Source organism: Dipodomys merriami, unplaced genomic scaffold, assembly GCF_024711535.1.
Source record: "Dipodomys merriami isolate MVZ:Mamm:240054 unplaced genomic scaffold, mDipMer1.0.p SCAF_159, whole genome shotgun sequence".
In the NCBI taxonomy this organism is placed as follows: domain Eukaryota; kingdom Metazoa; phylum Chordata; class Mammalia; order Rodentia; family Heteromyidae; genus Dipodomys; species Dipodomys merriami.
In genome coordinates, this window is record NW_027202926.1 from 2,246,879 (window position 1) to 2,265,750 (window position 18,872).

Here is an 18,872-nt window from a genome sequence, read left to right on the forward strand (position 1 = left end):
TTTCCTGCCTAGGCTGGAAATGAGATCCTGTGGATCTCAACCTCCCGAGTGGCCAGGATGACAGGTGTGGTATGACAAGTGTGAGCCACTGGCTCATGGCTTAAGGTATTTAGTCCTGCAGAATTTCCACCTAGTCCTTCTCTAGACACTACCACCTAGACACGCCTCTACCTCCCTCAGGGACAGAAAAGGGATGCTAGAATCTGGGTGGAGCCATGGGGATTAAAGGGCCCCCTCCACATCACTAACCCCCTCTATGCTCCCATCTGCCTCCTCCAGATTTCCTGGTCTTCCTGGGCAGATCAGACCCACAAGGAGTTCTGGGGCATGCCCTATGTCCCCGTGCCCCACCCAACCGATACCTGAGGACTTCTGGGGCCAGCTGCTTCATGTCCTGGTGGAAGACATTGGGAGGGTTGCTGACAAGCGGGCCCAGGGGTGCCCAGGTAAGAAGGACTGTCCAGCTTCCCTCTGTCAGAGGAGACACAAAGCATGGGTGGATCTACTAAGAGCTTCACGGCATAGCCATCCACCTGCCACAAAGGTCACTGTGAGCACTGGGAGAACTGTTTTATGGTTACAGCCCTGGGGCCTGACCTCATGGCCCGGCACTGTCCCTGACTTGTTTTGTCTCCAGCGGAGTGCTCTTTCACCTGAGCCACCGTGCCACTTCCAGATTTTTCTGTGTATGCAGGACCTAGGAATCGAACCCATGCTTTCCTATGTGCTAGGTGATCCCTCCACCTCTAAGACAAAATCCCAGCCCTAGATAGCTGTTCTTCTGTGACCCTTCAGGCCTGTTTGGGACAGTCTCGCGCATCTATACCAAGTCTCTCACCAGCAGCCCTGGCTGGAAATGAACATGCTCTGCTATGTTGCCCATCATCTGTAGCACCTTTGCTCTCTGCGCTTCTTTCAGATCCTCCTTGTTAAGCAAGACCCCCTTTTCAAGTGCTGTCTCCAAGAAGCCCTTTCTGATCACCTTGGAAAAGCTGGAGCCTCTCCGCTGTGCAGGCTGCCAGTCTTATCAGGCTCTGACTTCCAGCCAGTGTGGGTTGAGAATGCACGAAGGGGAAGGCATGGATTCCACCACCGGATTTGTGAAGGTCCTGATACACCACCCAGGGGCAGGTGTTGTATCACACTCCGTGAGATGGGGCTCGAGGCCTATGCAATCTGTGGGCAACATGACAGGGCCATTTCTTTGTGTGGGCTTGAACTGAGGATCTGGGAGCCGTCTTTCTGAGTTTTATTGCTCAGGGCTGGTGCTCTACCACTTGAGCCACAGCTCCACTTCTGGCATTTTGGTTGTTCTATGGAGAGTAGAGTTTCATGGGCTTTCCAGCTTATGGCTGGCTTCAAACTATGATCCTCAGATCTCAGCCTCTTGAGTAGCCAGGATGACAGGCATGAGCCCCAGGTGATGGGCACCAAAGGCTTTTTGGATTTTTTTGCTTCTGTTTATCTCCTGTCAACTAGCAAGCCCAAGTTAAAATAATCATTACAGGGGGATCAAATTCCTCCCCTAGGTCAGTTAATCCAAGGAGATAAAGTGTCTTTGGAAAAGGCTAGTCTGATTTGGATTAGGGGTGTTTGTGTGTGTGTATGTGGGTGAGTGTTGAGGATACCTACCCTCATCTCTGTGGTGCCTCATCCTACCAGCAGGGAATGCATCCAGGATCCTGACCCCAAGGGAGGTGGATGGGGGAGGGTACCTAAGGTCACATCCAGGGGGATGATCTGAATTCTGTCCTGCAATAGATAAAGCCTGGACAGATAAAGGAGAGAAGGAGACGGTTAGGGGAACATCAAAGGGAGCCCCTTAACTTTGGCTACATGTACCAGCGAGAAAACTGAATACATCTTTCTTGGAAGTCAGATAAAAGGTGGACACTGTTCATTTATTTCATTGTTGTGTTAGTCCTAGGGCTGGGATTCAGGGCCTGGGTGTTATCCCTTAGCTTCTTTTGTTCAAGGCTGAGGCTCTACCACTTGAGTCTCAGCACTACATCTGGCTTTTTTGTGTGTGGTTTTGGGGAGCTAGGTGGTTTATGGGAGATGAGATTCTCACGCACTTTCCTGCCCGGGTTACTCTGAGCCACAACCATCAGACCTCAGCCTCCCAAAGAGCCAGGATGATGGGTGGGAGCCATGAGCTCCTGACTGCCACCATCCAATTATAATCCCTTAGGCCCAGGGGTGGGCCACCCACACTATACCTCCTTGCTGGGATTAGGAAGCAGATATGAGTGGGTTTGATACTTCAATAGCCTACCTATCTTTGGGCATTGTTCTGGGTCAGTCTGATGGAGGCTTCGTCCTTATCAACAGCAATGACTTGGCTCTGTCACGAGAACAAATGTCCCCCCGGGAGCAATCAGGTCTGGGGTCTTTCCTCTGTACTCCGCCCGCTAACCGAAACAACACTCCCGAGCAAAGGGTAGTACACTTGGAGTGTTTTTATTGTCTTATAGCCAGGGTCTTGTCAGATAGGTGGGGGTATAGGTCAGAGGCCCTGGATTGTGCTGGGCAGGGGGACAAGGTGACACCTTCTCATCCACTTTCCTTCAACGGTGTAGCTGAGGGATGTGGGGAAGGACTCATGAGATGGACAATGAATAACCGTCATGGTCTAGCCAGGGTACAGAGGGGCTTACCTCATGAAGCTGCTTCAACAGGCTGAGCAAAACAGCTCCTGACCCACAGCCAACCTCCAGAATGAGAGGGCCACCTTGGGTTCCAGCCACATGGGGATGCTGGGCCACCTCCTCCAACACTCATTCTACCAATTCCTGAGAGACAGAGATAGAGAGAGAGAGAGAGAGAGAGAGAGAGAGAGAGAGAGAGAGAGAGAGAGAGAGAGAGAGAGAGAGAGAGACAGAGACAGAGACAGAGACAGAGACAGAGACAGAGACAGAGACAGAGAGACAGAGAGACAGAGAGACAGAGACAGAGACAGAGACAGAGACAGAGAGACAGAGAGACAGAGAGACAGAGAGACAGAGAGAGAGACAGAGACAGAGACAGAGACAGAGACAGAGACAGAGACAGAGACAGAGACAGAGACAGAGACAGAGTGCCAGAATTACACTTAAGGCAGATGCTGATGGCTCATACCTATAATCCTACCTACACAGGAGGCTGAGATGTGAAGATCTTGGTTCATCGCTGGCTCAGGAGGAATATCTGTGAGACTCTTATCCTCAAAGAACTAACAGAAAATGGTAAGTGATTCTGTGGCTCATGTGGTAGAGTGCTAGCCCTGATCTGATGAGCTCAGGGACAGCATCCGGATCCAGAATTCAAGCCCCACAAAAGACAAGAAGTGGACTTCCCACCACAAGAAGTGGACTGAATAACAACCACTGTCATAGGAAGCATGGCAGAGAAATCAGGCCAAGATTCCTGTCAGCTGGCGATCATGAATAGGTCACCTGGCTGGAAAAATGAATAGAGTGAAGGATCCCTTCTTCATGGTGATAGGGTAATGATGAAAGACAGCAACATTTTGTTTCATGATCCCACACCTGTTGCAGGATTTATAACAGACCCCATCTGAGCCCTTTCCCGGCAACTTCCTGTCATATGCTCACAGAATTGTTGAGAACTGTATCTGACACCTGCTCCCTCTGTTCCTGGCCCTGCTCCAGAGATCCCTCTGTATTAGTCCCTTATTTACTCACAACTGTCCTATGAGGAGACTGAGGTCCGATGGTTGACATCCAACCCAGAGCTTCACCTGTGGTCAAGAATTGGCTGCCATGAACTAAGAGTTTGGGACAATCCATCTAATATGATGACTGAGCTGCGCGATAAATGTCTACCCACCCCCACACCTCCCACACACATACACACAAACACATCTCCACCGTCCTTTGCAGACAAAGATGTTTTACTTTCTTTTTTTTGTTGTTTGTGGGGCTTGAACTCTGGGCCTGGGTTCTATCCCTGAGCTCTTCAGCTCAAGTCCAGTGCTCTACTACTTGAGCCACAGCACCACTTCTGCATTTCTGGTGCTTTATTGGAGAGAAGAGTCTGAGGGTCTTTCCTGCCCAAGCTGGATAGCACCCGTGATCCTAAGATTCAGCTCCTGAGTACTTAGGATGACAGCCATGAGCTACTGGCACCCAGCCAAAGATGCTTTTCTATGCCTGTCATCCTATCCCTTCAGGAGACTGAGATCTGAGGACTGCAGTTGAATGCCACCCTCTTATCTCCAATTAAACACCCAAAAACGTTGCAAGTGGAGCTGTGGCTCAAATGGTAGAGTGCTAGCTTTGAGCATAAAACAAGGAATGGGACCCAGGCCCTAGTTTTAAACTTTTTCTAGCATAAATCCACCCAAGAAAGGGAAGCAGGTGAGCACATCGGAGCTCAAAGCTCACACATAATACTCAAGACTCACAGAATAGACCCCATTGTGCTCTGAGTCTCTAAATTCTATGTCCTAGGTCATGGCAGTCTTAGATGGGACTGACCATGCACCAAGTCAGGACATTCAAGTACAATCTAATACTGAGAAACCCGTGACCTCATCAAGGACTCAAGATCTCTCACTGTCCTGCCTTGACACTGGGCAGTCAGGTGAGATCCAGTTATCAAACCAAAGGATATTGGAATGAATGAATTCTCAGCCAAGGGATGCAGACTGGCGGGCTCTAGGTGCCTCTATCTCAGGAGGAGAAAAGGGCTGATCCACCTCAGGAATGATCCTGGGTTGTGAGTATCCTCAAAGAAACAATGCAGCTCAGAGCCCAGTGCCTCTGGTGTTTTCACCAGCCTCGACCTTCAGTCCGCCCTCTCTAAATCCCACATCTTCCATCTAGACTAAAGGCTGAGCCAGCAAGGAGACCCAACTCTAACTCTGAGAATGGCATTCACGGGGCCCTAGAGTCCCCTAGAGGAAGTCTTAGAGCAACATGTGTCTGACTCTTTCCCTCATTCCCTGGCTGTCCTGTGCCAGTGGCCTGGTTTCCTCTGTCTGTGGTTGAGGAATGAACACTGGGGGTGTCATCTTCAGATTGAGCCAGCAAAAGTCCCAGTCCCCAAGGATGTACTGCACAGGCATCCTGCAGTGGGCGACAGTGAGGTCGTCAAGGGTGAACCCAGAGTGCTAGGACTTTTAATAGGGATGTGGCTGGGTTGAAGGCTCTATCACTGATGGTCTAGGTTGTCAGGTGAGGTCATGGCTTCAATGGCCTGGCACACCTGATCTGGGATCATCCTCCCTCTTCATCTTCCTGGTTATCTCTTGCCACCCCCCTCTGGACACTCCCTCTCCCTATCCTCCCTAGCTTTTGGACACTTTCTTCTTATCTGACCAAAAAAAAACTCAGTGAGCTAGGGGAGATTGTAACTGGGTGACACACCCTGAGCCCTAGGGTCTACACCAGGCTGTTTCCCTCTGCAGTAAGCAAACAACTCAGATCTTGGATGTCGTGAAGTTGCCTAGGGGACTGTGGCTTGCTCCTACATACTGGCTTCAGGCTCTGAAACTGTCCCCACAGAGATTGTGAATGGTTGGCTACCTTGATCCAAGAACTCCAAACCAAGGCTTGCATGATCCCTTCTTCCTTCCTTTCCTTCTTTTCTCCCTCCATCCTTCCCTCCTGTCTTTCTCTGTCCTCTCTTTGTGTCACTCCTGGGCCTTAAAATCAGAGACTGGGTGCTGTCCCTGAGCCTTTTTACTCAAGGCTAACAGTCTATGGCTTGAGCCACTCATCCACTTCTGGCATTTTCTTTTTGGTAGTTAGTTGGAGATAAGAGTGTTATACGCTTTCTTTAGCTAGGATGACAGGTATGAAGCAATGGTATCCAACTCAAACCAAGATTTCTTCATGTGCTGTGGAACCAGCACTGGAACCTTTCATCGTGTATGACCCACCCCCGTCCCCCTGGGCTTGACACACACTGTAATGGTTTGTTGGATAAATAAATGAGCATCTGTCTATGACAATACTACAGAAAAGTCCCATCTAATTCAGGTAAGCATCCTGGGTGGGGGCAAAGCCTGATGTACCTCTCCAACAGTTCTCCCTCCTCCTCTTCCCACCCTCCTGGTGCCACTGGACTTAACTGTTTTGGTTTCAAGGACGTGAGCCATGAGGTCTTCACTGGACTCCAGGGCCTCTGGGATGTCTATCTTCTCAAAGATCTCTGTCCAGCCACTTACCAGTTCTGTGGCACTCCATTCCCCACTCAGGTGTGAACATGGTTGCTGTGAGGTGAATGCCAGGCTCAAGGGGCCTCCTCTCCACTCCCTGGGCCAGACAGTATGGTCCACTATATCTGGCCCCCAAGTTTCATGTTGCAGAGAAAGGATCCTTGAGGCATCCCAGGTCTCTGAATCTCCCAGATTCCAGTGCAAGTGCTGGGAATTGTCTCTGCTCACAGCTGACAGGCTGCAGATGGCGAGGTCACAATCTCTGCTCCCCAAGACATCCTCAACTGTGGTGGTCAGCTTAGAGAGAGCCGGTGGAGAATCAGCAGCTGCTGGAGAAAGGCAGTCAAGGCACGACATTCGTAGCAGGAAACCTTCTGGTTTGGGAACTCTGCCTGTGCTGGTTTGAAACTCATTATTTTCGCCAGGCAATGGTGGCTCACGCCTGTAATCCTAGCTACTCAGAAGGCTGAGATCTGAGGATCGCGGTTCAAAGCCAGCCCGGGCAGGAGAGACTGTGAGACTCCTATCTCCAATAAACCACCAGAAAAGCAGAAGTGGCGCTGTAGCTCAAGTTATAGAGAGCTCGCCTTGAGCTGAAGAGCTAAGGGACAGCGTCCAGGCCCAGAGTTCAAGCCCCATGACTGACAAAAAAAAAAACAAACTCATCTTTTGGTGGCTTAAATGGTCCATCTAATTTGACCCAGAATCCCAGGCGTTAGTAGAAATGCCAGCTTCAAAAAAATAACCCTGGAAAAGCTGGCATTTCACTTTTCCCTATTAAACTTAATGGGTTCCAAAATCAGTAGTCCCCTTTTCCTTCCAGACAGCCTTCAGCAGGTTACAGAAATGGCATTCAGAGAGCCTTAGCGAACTGCCATGTCCTGATCCCAAGCAGGCTCCAGCAGGGGGAACACACTTGCCTACCATTGCCTAGCTGGAAACAGCCCAGGAGGGACACAGATTGGAGTCTGCAGGACTCCAGGGAGGACTGCCCACCAGTGCACTGCCCTGGGAGGAAATCCATGGCAACATTGGGGACCTGGAGCCCCCTGCTAAGATGCCCTTGGACACCATCAATGCCCTGGGTAAGATTCCCCTCTCATCCTCGGTCGTGGTGAACCATCTGCCATTTCACACCATTCATCACTTCCCAGACCCTCCTAGATTCACAGCCCCTGCCCTACACCCCCTATCTCGTTCCCTAATTATGTTTAGCAGACATATTCCCAACTTTGAATTAGCTCCAACTATACACGTGAGAGCAGACTGTCTGGCTGGAAGAATGCAGCTGTGGTCACAGTAGCCTCATGAGCCTTCTGGCTAAAGACAGAAGGGCAGGTGTCCACTCTGGTCTGTGGTTCACACAGGCCTCCTAGGAGAGACCCACGCAGGCCCAGCAGTTACTGTGGGCTGCAGGAAAGGGGACGAATGTGGTGGGAAGGAACATCTAATGAAACCTTCTCTAAAGAAGACATGAAATGGTGAAAGAGAAAACAAAAATTGTGGCTGTGCTCATACTGGGCATTAATGAAAAAAGAACAACAAATGCACACATGCACAAAAATAAAATGCTTTTGCTCAGGCTAGGAAGGTGGCTCAGTGTTAGAGCGCATTCCTTTCATGCACAAGGCCCTGGGTTCCATTCCTCAGCACCACATAAGATAAAAGATAAAAGCCGGAAGTGGTGCTGTGGCTCAAGTGGTAGAGTGCTAGCCTTGAGCTGAAGAGCTGAGGGACAGCACACAGGCCCAGAGTTCAAACCCCACAACCGGACCCCCCCCAAAAAAATGCTTGTGCTCTTTTTAGAAATGCTGACTGTACAATGAGAAAGATGGTCTCTCTCTCTCTCTCTCTCTCTCTCTCTCTCTCTCTCTCTCTCTCTCTCTCTCTCTCTCTCTCTCTCTCTCTCTCTCTCTCACTCTCATACACACCTAAACACACAGACTCAGTGCAGTGCCTCTCCTGAATTTGTTGGTTTCTCATCTAGGCAATGTACCAGCTCAAGCACGGGGGTTCCCTTGTCAGAACCAGGGGCAACCACCCAAGTTGAACAATGCTCTAATAATGTAGAACTACCCTGCCTCCCCCTTTCTCCAGGGCCAGACCCTTGGGAACAACCAGCCTTGACTCCCCATTCACCAAAACCTAGCCTAGGACTCTGGGTGAACGAGTCCCAAGACATGTGGCTCCTCAGAGCCTGGACAGAAAACAAAGCACGGGGTCATGGTGCCTCCAGAGAGGTGTCTGACCTGGGGTGGGGGCGTTGTTGGGGACTTTGATGAGGTCCTAAAGGCTATATACATGGATGGACTCCCTACTTCCAGCCTACATACTTCTGGGCGACTTGGCAGATTCTTGGGGAGGACAAGGAGACCAGATGGACTGGGAGCACTAGTAGAAGCTGGCAGAACTAGGAAATGTGATCACCCAGTCAGAACTGTTGACAGCTGGAGTTGGGGGTACAGGCTGGTTGTATATGTGTCAGAGGGGGTGTATTTTTCTTCCAAATACCCACCTTCTATCTGACCCCAATTCCCTCACCTCTCTAGTGGGCTCTTCTGGGAATGTCCTCAGGTGAAAGGGTGACTGAGCACAGAAGAAAAGAGCTCACACAGCAAGGGCGGGGGGCTATCTTCTTTATCCAACACCTCCCTCCCCAGCAAAAAGGAAAAGACCTAAGAAGGCAGGTGGTGGGTGCTGCTCGCCACCTCTGACTAAAGCCACCAGGTTCCCACCAGGGAGAGAAAGGATGCAGATGCAAGGCTGTATGGCTCCCACTGCTCCAGGCTAGGGGCTATGTGGTGCCCCCTCCTCACCTAACTCTGAAGCTCCCTTTTCCTGGAACACTGGCCAGTAGCGATGAGGGTGGGATCCCCGGGTGGACACCCACCTCCACCTCCCACCCCTGGGGTGCATTTGTGGCAGAGCCAGGGCAGACTGTGGCGCATGGGGGAGGTGTATGCGTGATGGGTAAGGGGAAGCAAGAGGTGGTGTTCTGGTTCGGCTGGGATGGGGGGAGGGTAGAGTGGGGAGTTGGTAGGGGGTGGGGTCATGGGCTGCTGGCCCGCAGGGCAGCCACTCACGTGTGCTGCTGGAAGAAGCTGTAGGCTGCGATCAGTTGCGCAACCGGCATCTGAGGACCCGGGGCTGGGACCAAGTCAAGGCCACAAGCATGCCAGGGGCGCGCCATCTCCGCCAGGTGACTGCAAGAGGCTCTGTGGTTCAGAGAAGGCAGCACCATATTTGAAAAGCAGCGCTGCTGAGAGGGGGCAGGGGCGTCTGCGGGCTCATTTCGGGGCTGTGCACAGCCTCTGCTCCTTCTCAGCTCCTCCTCCCCTGTGTAGGCAGCTGCTGCTGCCTCCACCTCAGTAGCAATAGCCGCCTCATCGCCACATGCTCTGCACTTCTGGCCAGGACTCACACTATGGACAGAGCAGCCGACAGCCACTGAAGCCGTTTCCACTGTGTTAGGTTTTTTAAAAAGAGGTAGCCGAGTAAGAACTGCACCACGCATGTGGTATTCAGGATAGGGGTAGGTTTATTCAGTAGACCTGCTGGGACCAGGCAAGGTTGGCACTCCACGCAGCTGGCAAAAGAAAAAGAGGGATGTTTGGCCCCAGATTAGGCCTTATATAGGGTAGGGATACGGGGAAGGGTGTGTCCAGGTAAAGGGAAGTGGGATCAGGTGGGAGAAAGGTGTGGCCACATCAGGTTAAGATGTGACCTCAGCAGATGTGGATGTGACCTCTTCCAGGTGTCCCAGTTGCCTAGATAACGCAGGTACTGTGTGAGGTCTGTTCACAGTCCAGGAATGGACCTTACACACTGGTGCTTGTGTAGTAAGAAGATCCCCTACTCAGGCAGGCAAGCCCAACTAGCCATCCGGAGTGACAGAGCCCACCGCAACAAAGTTATTATTAAAGAAGCAACTTTATTGAGAAGGTTCCTACACTGACAGGCCAGGGCCGCAGCACAGGCTTGGAGATGATACTGCAACCCCGAGCAGCCCACTTGCTTAGGTTTTTAAATGCAAAAATCACAAGGTGAAGCCTGGTCAAGTAGGCAACCAATGAGATTTTCACACACCCAAAAGATTGCACAGTCATACCAGACCACATGCAGGTGGCCAGTGAGGTTACACTTTGTCACATAATGGCTGTTTAAACCAGCCTGTCACTTTTGGTTTAAATGACTCATGAATTCAAGGTAAAGCAGAGCTTAAGGTAAACATACACAAAGGAGTTTAGTGGAGTTTAACATAAACATGTGAAAAAGGTGGAGTTTATAGTAAACTTGGGATGTCCCCAGCATGCCAGCATGAGCCTGATTTCTGGCTACCTGTTTAGTCCCTGAGTCTTTAACAGAACAATGGAGGTGGGTTAAGTTGTTATGGGGAGGGGGACCTAGAGGCATTTTCATTCCAAGAACTGGGCTGGTTGGAGCCAAGGTTTTTTTTTTTTTTTTTTCTAAAATCCCTAAAACAAAAACAAAACCTGTAAAGAAGCTGTCCCAGCTCGAGTCTCCTCTCAGGGCCTACTTCACTTGTGCTCCTGCTCGCTCTTCTCTCTGCTCTCTCTCAGCCCCTCTCCTGGGCCTTGCCCCCCTGATGCACAAGCCCCTGCTTCCTTGGGCCCCTAGCCATTGCTGCCACCAAAGTGTGCCCCTGAGCCCTGCCCCCTCCTCCCCTGGGCCCCGCTCCCCACCGCTGGCCACAATTGCAGCCCTGACTAGATCCTAAGGCCTCCAGACCATGGCAATTGCAGCCTTACCTCAGCTCAGCATTCTCCACCCCCCCCCAGTACCTGCCCAGGGGATTGAATCTCCCCTCAGGCCCACCACTGGAAGAGACTCTCCTCCATTCCCCTTCACTCCACACACCAAGCAGGTGCATGGGGACATGTGTGTATCTGTGTTTGTGTTTGTGTCTGTGTGATTGTTGGGGATAACTACCTCTAAAGGACTCAGAATATAGCACCCTTTGGGATGACTCAGCACACAGTGCACTTCCAAAAACAGCACAAAGCACTCTGTGTAAAGGACTCAGCACACAGCTCCCTTTGAAGGACTCAGCATGTAGTATACTGGGTAGAATACTCCGCACACAGCACCCTTTGAAGGAGGGAGTCCATAGCCTGCAGTATAAAGGACTCAGTGCATGGCATGCTTTGAAAAACTCAGCAGAAAGCAATTTTTCCTAGGGACTCATTACATAGCACCCTATAAGACTCCAGACAGCACCTTTGAAGGGCTGAGTATGAAGCACCCTGTAAAAAACATCCAGTGCACAACAACTTTTGAAAAACTCAGCACATAGAACAATTTTGAAGGACTCAGCACATACCACACTGTGGAAGCACTCAGCACACAGCACCATTTGAAGGACAGTACAGAGCACCCTGTGTAAAGGACTCAGCACACAGCACTCAAAAAACTCACCTCATACCTCTCTTCGCAAGAGTTCAGCACATAGCAGGACCCATTGGGATGCATTAGATCACCACACCTTTTGAAGGACTCAGAATACAGTACGTTGTGTAATGGACTCAGCACACAGCACCCTTTGAAAAACCCAGGACGGTCTACTTTTCTCAGGGACTCAGCACATAGCATCCTTTGTGATGACTCAGCAAACAACACCTTTTTGAGGACTTAGCACAAAACCCCCATATAGGAAGGACCCAGCAAATAGCTCCCTGTGAAGGACTCAGCACATAGCTGTATGTCACAAGTTCACCTGTCATTAAAATTAAGGTGCTTTCTTCAGTATCACCATTCTTCAGAAACACTTCACAAACCCTACTACTTCACATTTAGAAAACCTGTGTTTTATGGGGGAAGGTGACTTGGGGTCTTGAACTCAAAGCTTGGGGGCCCTGTCCCTGAGCTCTTTGGTTCAATGCTAGAGCTCTAACACTTGGAGGCACAGTTCCAATTTTGTTTTTTTGGGGTTGTTCTTTCACAGGTCTTATGGTGATAAGTAAGGACAAGTTGGGGTATCTGTGGGCAAAGGCTCTTAGCTCAGCCTGGAGCTGACCACTCTCTTCCTTGTGTCTCTGGAAAGTTGGGTATCCCCTGGAGCTCTCTTGGCCTAGGGTGGAACAGACCTGCTCTGGCATCAGCAATCAGAGTGAGCAAAAGTCATTTTGGCTCTGGTCACTTCCCCAAATTGAACTCTAGAGGATGATGGCACCGGGCCACATGTCCCGCGTGTGGCCACCAGGGGGCAGGAGTGGCCCACTATAGGGATTGTACCTGAGAGTTGTGTTTACTCTTGCTTCCCTAGGGCCCCCATCATGCTTCAAAGCCACACTGGAGAGGAAAGTCCTTGAGACTCTTACCTACAACTAACAATCGAAAAGCAAGTGGGGCTGTGGCTCAAGTGGCACAGCACTAGCCTTGAGCAAGAAAACTCAGGGAAAGAGCCTAGGCCCTGAGTTCACACACACACACACACACACACACACACACACACACACACACACACACACACACACACATACACCACATGCATGCAAAATCAAAGATTTCTACACTGCAATCTTTGGGTATTCTCTACTTTCCCCCCACTAAGCCTGGTGGCTGCTGGCCTAGGTTTTTGATGCATACAACATCACATGGCATCTTTGATTTTGGGGGAACAGAATGGCTAGAAGGTCAGCCTTCCCCCATCCCGGCTCCTTGATTGGGTCATGGTCTATCCAGGCCCTTTGGGCTCCTTACAAACTTGCCAAGATGCGTTCAAAAGGCATCACATACTTTGCACTGGTGGCACATGCCTGTCATCCTAGCTATTCAGGAAGCTGAGATCTGGAGGATCATGGTGCCAAGCCAGTCTGGACAGGACAGTGAGACTCTGAGCCTCCATGAAACATCCGAAAAAAAAGTGGCATTGTGGCTCAAGTGGTAGAGTGCCAGCCTTGAGAAAAAGAGCTCAGGGACAGAGCTCATGGCCAACAACAACAAGGGGAGGCATTGCATGTTGTCTTTGGGATTGGCATGGGCCAAATATAATTGGAATTAATTGTAATTGGAATTGATCAAGTGCACCAAGACAAAGCAGTACCTCCTTTAGTCCCGAGCTCCTCCATCTCTTCTCACCCCCTGGCCTTGTCCGTGCTTTGGGTCAGCATGTGTCTGGCTGGATAGGAGGGCTCCAAGGAAGATCCCAGAGCAATCACCCCAACTCCTTCTGCTCTGCTGCTTCTGCTCTTTGCCATAGACCTTCTTCCTGGAATCCATCCATGAGGTCATCACCACCAACATAGTGGTGAGTGGTGGGTCTGGCCTAACTAGGGGCAGTCAGAGGTGGAAGTAGGTCTGGGACTAGGAGCCTCCACCTTGGGTGTGGGCTGAAGACAGAGTTGACCTTTATTTCATCCTGAGCCTTGCAGTGGTGGGGAGAAAGTTAGTCTTCACATTGAGTCAGGTAAGATCAGAATCTGGAGGAAAACTTGTGTGTGGGAGGATGTGGGACTCAGGGGGCCACTGTTGTTGGTACTCTCTTGGGACTCCCCTCTCCCTCTCATCCCTCAATGGTAGAAGAGAAACTTCAACTAAGGGTATGGGAAGAAGGGGCGGGGGATTATTTTGGTGTGAACCAGACTTGTGTTTCATATTCATCCTAGCCCCTACTTCCTATTTATCTGAGGAATGGTCATATGGGTTTGGGAGGGGGGACAATCATCCTAGCTGAGAATGTGGCTCAGTGATAGAGTGGTCACCTAGAATGCCTGAAGCCCTTGGTTCTATTGCACACAGAAAAAGCTGGAAAGGAGGTGGGGCTCAACTGGTAGAGTGCCAGTCTTGATCAAAAAGAGCTCAGGGACAGTGGCCAGGCCCTGATTTCAAGCCCCCAAGACTGGAAGAAAAAATCTTTGTTGGAGGCTTTTTTTTTTGCTTTGAAAACAATTTATTCTTTGTGATAAGCATAACATGTGCCTCTTTCCTGGCCACCAATGGGCCATTATATGCCCCTTGAGTTTGGGACAACTCCCTGAAGCCTTTGTCCTCCCTGACCCTCAGTTTAACTTTCCCATCACCCAGCAGATGGAGGCCTGAGAGAAAGCCACCTGGCCACCTACTTCTGGTGGCTGCCAAGGCTTATGAGAGTCAGTATGTCACATAGAGAGTCATCATCTACATCAGTTTACAGGAGAAAGTGGGCGAGCACTCCTCCCCTGAGCCTGGGAGCTGTGGACGGATCTGAATGTGGGGCATCTAGAGCAGGACTTGCTCCTTGGGGGAGTCCTCTATGGGGATGGGAACCCTGACCTCTCCTCTGGCAGTTTCCATGCTCTCTTCAAGTTGCAATTCGTCAAAACCTTTCTGCTCCTCCCTCATTTCACCCACCACAGGCCATGAGGCATCTGAAGCAGTGCTGGTGGTGGGTGGCATCTGAAGACTGCTGTATGTGCCTTCCCCTGTGAGGAGCAACAGCAGCTCTTGCAGCACTCTCCTCCTTTCCATCTTCTCCTGGGACAGCCAGTGTATGCACTTGGCTTTCTCCCAACACAGCTCATAGGATCTCAGGATAGGCTGTGTTTCCAGCAGCTGCACCCCAGCCTATGGTGATGAAAGCTGAGGCACAGGTGCCATGACCTGAGTTCAAGACCATTCTTGGCAAAAAAAAAAAAAAAAAAAAAAAAAAAACCAAAAAGGAGAAAAAACAATAGCTCCCTGGCTTGCAATTCACGCCGTTTCTCCTACCTTTGAATTTGAACTTAAGGCCATGGTAACTCTGAAGCACTGTAGACGAAGGGGAAGCTCACCATGCTTGAAGACAAGAAAGTAAGGCCTGGTCCCTAGGCCTGAATTCAAGTCCCAGCCTTGGAAACATTCTATTTATATACATTGTAAAGGCAGGATTTGTACTTACGTATAGATGATCAGTCCATATCCTGTTTGTTGTGGTTATTTATTGTATTTCTATTTTTTTCATTTATTTTCTATTTTTTATTGTGAAAATACTGTACAGAGGGGTTACAATCACATGGGCAAGATAATAAGTATATTTCTTATCAAGCATTGTAGCCTCCTCCTTTGTTTCCCCTTCCCATCCTCCTCCCAGCCCCCCCATCCTCCCCACTCCTCCCCCCCATGGACACCCACCCCCCACCCCACCCCCCCCACCCCCGGCACCAAAGTTGTAATGTTAGTTTTTGACATAACGACTTGTACATCTCATTGTTACAATGAGTCCACATGTATCCCTATTAAACAATTTGTTTTTCTCCTTCCTCTCCACAAATTATACTACATCAAATACAGTAAAAGCAGGGGTTATCCTGAGGGGGATGGACATACAAAGCAACAAAGAAACAATCTTATAAATGTGTTAGAAACAATTGCAAGAAAGAAAAAAAAAACATTTGAGTACATATCTTAGGGTTCATTTCTATAACATCACCTTATCTGACCTTTTCTGCTTGACTCAGACATATACTAGATATTGCAAATAACGGAAACCATGGGACCTATGTTCCTTTGGGCCTGGTTTACTTCACTTAATATAATTTTTTCCAAATGTTTCCATTTCCTAATAAGTGGGGCAATGTCATTCTTTCTGATGGAGGCATAGAATTCCATTGTGTATATATACCACATTTTCTTGATCCATTCATCTACTGAGGGACATCTGGGTTGGTTCCATATCTTAGCTATAGTAAATAGTGCTGCAATAAACATAGTCATGCTGGTAGCTTTAGTGTGGTCTTGTTTGTAAACATTTGGGTAAATGCCCAAAAGTGCAATTGCTGAGTCATAGGGGAGCTCTATGAGGAGTCTTTTGAGAATTCTCCAGACTACTTTCCAAAGTGGTTGAACAAGCTTACACTCCCACCAACAATGCAGTAAGGTTCCCTTCTGTCTACATCCCTCCAGCATCTGTTGTTATTAGAGTTCTTGATTATAGGCATTCTAACTGGGGTGAGGTGGTATCTCAATGTTGTTTTGATTTGCATTTCTTTTATGGTTAGGGAGGTTGAGCATTTCTTCATGTGTCTATTGGCTATCCTTCTTTCCTCTTCAGAGAAGTTTCTCTTTAAGTCTTTAGCCCAATTATTTATTGGTCAGTTGTTTCTGTCAGGATTTGTTGTTGGAGGATTTAATTTGTTGGGTTCCAAGTAGATTTTAGATATGAGATTTTTTATTGACTATGATGACACACATTCTATTTATGATATTGATGATAACCCATCACATAGTATCTAGATTTGTAGATATGTTTTCCATCATGTCTGACACCCAGGACTCTCAGAGAAAAGGAAAACAGGTATCACACTCAGCTTCGTACTCCATGATACAATTGTTGGCAGTGCTGGGATCTGAACTCAGGGCCTGGCAGACCCAATTCAGACCCTGAATGGGTGTGTCAACACGGCAACCTCTAGCCAATGAAACTGCCAGGGAATTTTCAAGACCCTGAGGTTGAGCTACAGGGGTGGACAAAATAGCCATACATGGATAGACAGGTGATAGAACACCAATAAATATTTATTTGTACAGAGTGCCAGAGACATCTACCTAAGATTCAATGACATCAACTACATTCCTACTACCTCTTAGGTCTTTATTATGCCACCATTGAAGGAATAGTATTCTTTTCATGCTTAATAAACCATTCATTAAGATGAATCATTGTCCAAAGATCATTATATCTAATTTTGGACTAGACCAATACATGCAGAAACTTCTCATTCAATCATGAGTTTGCTAACATTTCATTGTTATTCCCATGCATAGGAACAAGTATCTTGGTATCTCCCCCACTGGTAGGTGTCAGGACCAGGATTCAAGCTCAGGGCCTATGTTGCTGCATGGGCCTATGTCTTCCCTGATAGTCCGTTAGCCTTCTCCAATGCAAGGTGAAGTACCATTTGCAGCCGTGTAATTCAGACCCAGGATGGTCACCATGCAAAAGAAGAAAATATAAAAAAATCCATCCTGCGACATTTTTTCCATCATTTTTCTGTCATTTGTTCCTGTAAACTTCAGAGCCTAGGATCCCAGGATTGGCTATGGGACATGGGAGCCCGCCAGCCTAAGGTGATCAAAGCTGAGGTAGAGTTGTCATGAACTGAGTTCAAGTCCCATGCTTGGCAATACTACTACTACTACTAATAATAATAATAATAATACACCCTGACTCAGAATTCTCACCATTTTTCTGCCACCTCTGAAATTCCAACTCAGGTCTGGGTAACTTTGTTGCACTGTGGGGGAAGGTGAAGCTCACTATCCTTGAAGACTACAAAGTCAGGCCTAGTCCCAAGGCCTGAACTGAAGCCCCAGCACTGGCAAAAATCATATGCTCACCTATTTTACACATAGGATCTCTCTTTACATAGAGATGTGGAAGGTATCATGCATTCAGTGTAGTTATTCTTTTTATTGTGTCTTAGTCATGGATGCATTTTGTATTTTATTGCATATGATGGCAGCTATAACTGTGCTGACATGGATGGCAACTGATTCCCATGAATATAGAGTTGCCTGTATAGCATACTGCATCCTAGCTGAGACCCAGGACTTTCACAGGACAGAAATACAGGTGCAACGATTGGCTTCTCACATCAGGATTCATCTTTTGGCAGTGCTGGGATCTGACCTCGGGAACTAGCAGGCCAAATAGGCGAATGAGTCCAGGTAAGCAAACCAGCCTGTGAGCCACTAAGGAGCTCTGGCCGTTCCTAGGACCTGAGATTGAGCCCCATGGGCGGGGGGAGGGTAGGGAGAGAAGGGGAAGAACAATAGTCATCTATTCATAATCCGAAGGTAGTATGTAAATAAGTACATATTTGTATAGAGTAGGATGGCGACCAATGATGGAATCCAATCTACCTTGTTACTAACGATTCTTGGATCTTCCCCAATGCCTCCATTTCATGACTGTGATGATTATGGTCATGTTTCATCAACTCTTCATTAAAAATAATCAATACCCCATGAGTCTTGCCTGTCATTTCCTACTCACATCAAGCAGGAAGTACTCATTCAAGGATAAGATTGATTGCATTCCACGACTCTTCCTCGGTCCAGAAACGAGTGTCCCAATATCTCCCACCATTCCCTCATAGTAACAGGGCTGACTGGGATTAGTCCTCAGGGCCTTCATTGTCTGGTAAGCCTGTGGCTCCCCCAAAAACCAGCAGGCCTTCAGCCATGCCAGGTCACCTTCACTCTGCAGGTAGCCATGTTCGGTTCCAGAATGGTCACCATGCAAAGGAAAATAAACATAAAAGAGCCAGGTGGAATTTATCGCTGCTTATTTTCCCCTCAAGGGTTTTTTTTTCCAGCAAGCCCCAGAGTCCGAGGGTTTGAGGATGGGCTGTGGGTCCAGAGGCTGCAGCCTAGGATGATCAGAGCTGAGGCAGAGTTGCCACGACTTGAGTTCAGGCCCCGGGGCTGGTAAAAAAAAAATGAAAAAACTGTGAATGAAGAACCCTAGCTCAGAATTTGTGCCATTTTAATGCTAGAGCTGGGATTTGAACTCAAGTTTGGGTAACTGTTGCACTGTGGGGGAAGGTGTAGCTCACAGTCCTTGAAAATTAAAATGTCAGGCCTGGTACTGGGCCTGATTTGAAGCCCCAGGACTGGACAAGCCCATCTATTTTAAACATAGGATCTCTATTTACATACAGGTGTGGTATGCACCTTGTTTTCAGTGTAGTTAATCTTTTTATTTTGTGTCTTATTCATCTATGTATTGTGT

At 48.7% G+C, this 18,872-nt stretch overlaps 1 pseudogene; it reads right to left on the reverse strand.

Moving 5' to 3' along the window:
- Positions 1–222: 222 nt before the first annotated feature.
- Positions 223–6,520, reverse strand: LOC138827628 (MTRF1L release factor glutamine methyltransferase-like; annotated as a pseudogene).
- Between the last annotated feature and the right edge of the window lie 12,352 nt (positions 6,521–18,872).